The sequence below is a fragment of the Pseudomyrmex gracilis genome, unplaced genomic scaffold, assembly GCF_002006095.1.
Source record: "Pseudomyrmex gracilis isolate BER0280 unplaced genomic scaffold, ASM200609v1 scaffold_382, whole genome shotgun sequence".
Taxonomy (NCBI): Eukaryota; Metazoa; Arthropoda; class Insecta; order Hymenoptera; family Formicidae; genus Pseudomyrmex; species Pseudomyrmex gracilis.
Genome location: NW_018020966.1, coordinates 95,608 through 102,137, shown reverse-complemented (window position 1 = coordinate 102,137; position 6,530 = coordinate 95,608). Strand labels below are relative to the sequence as shown.

At 33.7% G+C, this 6,530-nt stretch overlaps 1 pseudogene; it reads left to right on the top strand.

Annotated features, from left to right (window-relative positions):
* The first annotated feature begins 738 nt into the window (after positions 1-738).
* Positions 739-2,651, top strand: LOC109860418 (annotated as a pseudogene).
* Positions 2,652-6,530: the final 3,879 nt, after the last annotated feature.

Here is a 6,530-nt window from a genome sequence, read left to right as displayed (position 1 = left end):
AAAAAATCTATTATGGACATTCATTAGACGTATATTATGGATATTTAACAGATATATTTTTCAAAACTTAATAAATCATTAAAAAATATATTTGGCGTGCTTTTCATTATATTTACCTAACTGAGCGTTTATTATTGCATAAAAAATATTTATGTAGCTCCGTGCGATATTTATCTCTATGATAAATGACAGATAGACATATAAATGGATGTTTATATTAAATCCATTATTATTTTGGAGAACTTATTTAATTATTAATAAGAGTGATGATGCTATGTGGGCAGTGCGCACTAGTACAGGGCGCTTGGCTACCGAATTCGCTGTTTGTGTTTGTGAGAAAAGTGAGAAAATAAAAAATGTGCGCGTATGATATAATAAAAAAAGTAAGTATAGAGAAATCTTATTAATTTTATTATTATTATTAAAATTTTATTAATTTTTTTATTATTATTTTTGTATGTTTACTATTGCACGTAACAAAATTTAGTTGTAATCGTAAGATTGTATGTACAGATTATGTATCGTAATTGTCAGAGAGAGGATGTTTTAAAGACATTTTGTCTTGTCACAGAATTCCACTGATTGTTTCGCAAATTTTCGTTCCCCGTGATCAGATTCGGTGCAGTATCACGTGGTCCAATGATCTCTGGCTCCGATTTGAGTCAGGCGATGTCTAAGAGCGTGTTTCGAACAAACGTAAATTGTGAGGTATTGTAATTAGATAATATTGAGATAAGAATGGCTGATAAAGTGACGAAGACGTTACGAGATGTCGTCAATAACGAAGACACTGAGTGCATGGTGCATCATAGACGCCGAGATTGACGGCGATGACGAGGACTCGGATGAGGTTATTGTTCCGNAACTTCAGGGTACATCCAAATGAACAAATTACATACATGGCTGGCAAACTAGATTTATTGTACTCAAAGATGGTACTTTGTGTTATTACAAATCCGAGCAGGACAGGATTTGAATTTGGATGTCGTGGCTTGATTAGTTTGTAACAAAGCTAATATCAAGGCAAGAGAGTTATGTATGACAATTCTGCATTGTATACCTGATAATTTGAACACATCATGATTCAGCAGTTAAGATAATGAGTTTGTGTTTAGTAATTTATTTTTCTTAAGCACATCAATTTGATAAATGCAGATTTGATGTATCTGTTAATGACTGCTTAGTCTGGTATTTAAGAGCAAGCAGTCCAGAAGAAAAGCAACAATGGGTAGATATTTTGAAGTCTTATAAGGTAATTATTTAAACTATTACACGAAATTATTTTGAAATGATATGTGTGTGTTTGTGTGTTGATAAAGAAGCCTGTGTTGTTTTAATTTGCTTACAAACTTTTTTTTATTTTATTACTTAAAAACTCTGGAGTATGTAAAATGAAAATTAAGATGTTGGTTTGCATTTAATTAAAGACTAATAAAGTTTCTGTTTACACAAATTTCTCAAAAAGTCCGAATCTGGTCATGGAAGTGAAAATAGTCTCAAATGACATAGTAGTGCCATTTCACTTGTGTCCAACACACAATCAACAACAAGCGCTGGTAGCTTCAAGCATGGTATTCGAGGACTGAAAGAAAAATTAGCCGAAATAAAAATATTCAGAGATATTCTGATAAAGCAGATTGATACCTTGCAAAAGTATTTTGATAACTGTGCAGAAAATGCTAAAAATACTTTCAAGAAAGGTAATAATTCTTAGTTTTTACATATCTTCCTTGTTAAATGTTACATGATTGTAATATAATGTAGATTAATGTTTTATCACCCTGATAGGAAAGCATTTACAAAATTATGTGACGAAATCTTGCACTAAAATTGTAATTTGCAATTATACAGACATATTTTAGGAAATAGATGTAAAAACATTGATCTTTTCTNAAATATTTGTAGTTGTTTGNAAAATTACTTTCCAAATACTATTTCGGCAAAAGAATAACGATATGGCGAATCATCTTAGCAGTATATTTGCAAAATTAATTTCACAAAGAAATTGTCCAATAATTGAGAAAAGAAATTCAGCTATGTGATGTTTAAAATATGTAGAAATATGATTGCATATGAAGAAATGCAAGAAATCGTCGTCACTCATAATGTCATATTTGTGCAATATTTTCACAATTTGCCTATTGGAAGTATATATTGTAGAAATGCACGACTTTTTCGCAATTTTTGACAAATATTATTTACAAAATTTTATTTTGACAAAACTTTGCGTTATGGCGAATCATCTTAGCGCAATCATTGCAAAATCGTCGTCATTCATGATGCCAATTTTGTGCAATATTTTCACAACTGTGCCTATTAGAGCAATGTTCTATTTAAAATAAATTTCAGAAAAGAAAGTTGAGACATTGTTTAATCCAGCTGAACAATCAGTGGATTTCAAAAGAGAAGCAATAACGTTTAAAGCCACAAGTGAAGGAGTAGCAACTTTACATTGTGTAGAATTGATGGCGCAAAGGGAGGATGCATAGCGTCGTAGATGAAAGAAAGAAGTCGAGAAAAAACGGAAGTTACAAGAACTTTATAAGGCTTTGAAAGATCGAGTTGCCATGCATCATAACGGCTCTCCGAGACCCAGGGTGTTTATTCATAGAGGTCCTGACCATGAGTTTGGTTTATTATTCATATTCTAGTTTTATCTATNGTTATAAGTTTTATTATATATCTAATTCTAGCTAGAGAGAGATNTATAACGTTTATAAATATACTTATAAGTTATAATATTTATTAGTTAACGTATATTAGCATTTCACAAAATATTAACAAATATAATAGAAAAAGATTATCCAAAATATCTTTATGTATCATGTACATAGATAGAAAACTATCTTTATGTAACGATTGCGAGATTTCTTATGCTCGGTGAAGTTCAAATATCACGAATCTTTCTGCTTCACAAAAACTTGCTCGTCTGTTATATAATACTTTGAAACAATATAGATATATCTTATATATTGAAGCTTTCCAGTTTTATAAACAAATTTACAAATTTAAGCCAAATGCCTGTTTGGATCAGTATTTGTGGTACGAGGATAAGAGACAATTCTTCCCGCCGTATATATAATTAACATGAGTTTAATTTAATAATTATTTAACTGTGAAAATGAAGTTTTACTTGTAATAAAATAAATTATATAAAATTATATAAAATAAATTATATATAAAATTTAATATAATGAAAAATCTAATTCTTTCTTGAAAGTTAATTAAATAATTATAGCATAGATAACATTAAAGATATGAGATAAATTATATACAGATTTAAGATAAGTTATATATAGATATTTTTCATTTAAGATAAAGTATATATATATATATAACATTTAAGATTTAAGAATAAACGCAGAAATGTAATACTAGCCTTAGACCATAACATCGCTAATNATATGACGGCAAAGAACAACGTTGTTATTAATTACAAAAATATAAGTCACACTAACAGCTATATAGGATTATAATAGGTCCGCAGTTTGCGTCCTTTATCGCTCAGTATTACGGACTAGTGTTGGATCTACTGATACTAGGTATCTGCAGCGATCCAGCAAAATGACTTGTCCGCCGCAAATAACAAATGATTATTTTACTTGTAAAATGTTGCTTCCGAAACAGCGCATTTTATTCGATTATACTTGTTAAATGTTGCTATATAAAATTGAAACACGTTATAAATTTTATATATTCTATGAAAGAGTTTAATTATTACATTATAATAAAGAGTTGTATAATATAGTAAATATATATATTGTTCTACACATACACATCAAACACACTTGTATAAGATTATTGTATGTATTTACTTTTATATATATTAATAATATAAATAAAATAAATTATATCTAAACAACGTAAATTATATATGTATGACATATAAAAACCTTTAATTTTTAGTATTTATTCATAAAACTAACATCCAATAATCATTTCAAGAATCTCCATAAAATGTCTACTGCATATCCATGGATTACCANGAAACATCTATGGAATACATCCATTAGACTTCTTATGGATATTTAAAAAGTGAACTCTAGATATCTAATGGATATCTATAAGAGGTAACGTGGACAACCATTAGATGTTTCCAATTTTCATCATGGATGTCTAATAGATGTCCATTGGAGTGTTCTGTTCTGTGTGGGTTGGGCTGTGTTCGATTTATCTCTGTACATTTATAATTTTATTATTAATTATAAATTATTATAAAGAAATATATATAGTTTTTATAATTTAGACTATTATTTATAATTAAAATATCATTGCAGATTGATTTTTACCATTATTATGTTATATTTTTAACATTATTATATTATGAGTATTATTTATCTTATACAGTATAGGTCGGTATATTATAATTTTCAATTATGAAATTATAACATTCTATATAATTTTAAAATAATTTAGTTTTGTATGTTCCCACACAGAACAAAAACTTTATTAATTGCCCATAGACATTACCAGCTCTATACGACATAATAAATGTCTATTGGAGCTTTTGTTCTGTATGTGTTATTGAAACTATTATGCCGATATATATATATTGTGACGTTTTTTCGCGGTGGTAACGTAATTCTCGCGCCGCTCCCCCGCAAACGGAGATTACTTCTCGGGACTCAGGTGAGCGTCCGCGAGAAGGCAACGTCGAATCACGGGCAGGACAGAAAAGATGGCCCGGAATGAGCACCGCCGGGTCGAGTCGACGAATACTTGATTATAATTTTGGGCGCCAGACGCGGAGTCGCGTCAAAAATCAGCGTCACTCGGCACGACGGACCGACTAGCTCTTTTGGGAACGGAGAGGGGCGGGGTTTGAAATTAGAAATTTTGAAAGTAGAAATTCGGAATGCAGGGTGTCCCTTGACCTCGCGATAGGAAGCTCGAGTAAAGGGAAGAGAGTTAGAATTAATCAGCACGAGTTAATAATTAATTGACAATTTATTACGCGTGTAGAAAGGCAGAAATAATATGAATGAAATGATATAAAGAATAGTAGAAAGAAAAGATGTGTTACAAGATAATATAAAAGCGATACGATTACCGAAGTGAGATTAAAGAAAGAATATAAAAAAATATGAGACAGAAATATGAATAAGCTACGGCGGTATAATCGAAAATATTACAAAAAAAAGATACGGAATCCACGATGAATCACGACAATTAACAAACCGTATCACGCGAGTTAACGAGGCAAATTAATAAATCGAAACGACACCGCAAAAGTACTGAACGCGAAACTGTACTCGAGGATTCCAGCCAAAAGATAACAAGCGCAGGCACGAGAATATAGCAATCGCGGGGCGCAAAGCTAGATGCAGGCTAAACAGCTAGAGAGTGCCAGCAGATGTGCAGGGCTAACAATAAGCCGCAATAAAATAGCGTGCAGTCGCCTTTTTACAAGCCGTGATCAACCCGGACTTACTTGTTTTGCTGAAGATCGCAATTTGGTCGACTGGCTCACCCTGCCACGCAGCTTTCGCCGGTTTCGTGTCGCTAGGCCCAAAAGAATACGTCGAGCCGATTTCTCAATCTACGCGCATGCACTCGAAAGAACGTACTCGCGATATAGAGCAAAGTGGGTGCGACGTCGGAGTTGGCGTTTCCCTTTCGATTATCACAACGCGATTAGCAACGCTCTCTATTTTGGCGCTAGGAAAATCGGCGGTACGATACGTGACTCGATCGCGATTAATCCCGGACAACTTATACGCTAGAAAGGCGACACGCATTCACCGTACGCTCGCAAATAGTTCGGTGATAATTGAAAATTCACCATCCGAAACTGTCGTTAATCCGCACGTTAGTTCGGCACAATATTCCTTACCGATCAACACAGCTTCCGACTCGCATACACCTTACTCCAACCGATCGCACGAGAAAAATCCGATTTTGCTATGACGATTTCTTACCGCGGCGGCTGATTGCCGTCGGTAGACGAGATCCGACGGTACGCAAGCGATACGTTTCGATAATCACGGCACACGCACACGAATATGCTCGCTAGACAAACAAGACAAAATGAAATAGAAACGGACGGACACAAATAACGCGAATATGCTACTTGGCGCCGGATCGCCACTCCAGGGCTTGACTTCGATTCGCGAAATTACGACAAAACATGCACTTAACCTACGAATCTACAACTACGACCACGAAGCCCCGTGAAGCCCGATTCTGGCCGCTGTCGAAAAACGATCGTGAACACGGCCAAGGATACGTCCTTGCCGTTACAAACAAAACGCGAAAGGCAAGCGACCAGCCTCGACACGAGGCCTGTGCAACGCGGATTCGTGGCTAACAGAACTAAAACGGGCACCTCATTGGTTGTTTTTCGGCATGTCCCGGTCTCCTTCGTCCGGACTGACTCCCCATACAGCACAGAACATTCCGGTTATGTTGCTATAATGTTACATCATTGCAAATTGCAATGTAATGTAACAACAATATTATAAAAACACTGCAATTACAATAAAACAATAATAATATTGCAGCAATGTTTCCAAAATAATGTAATGTAACAG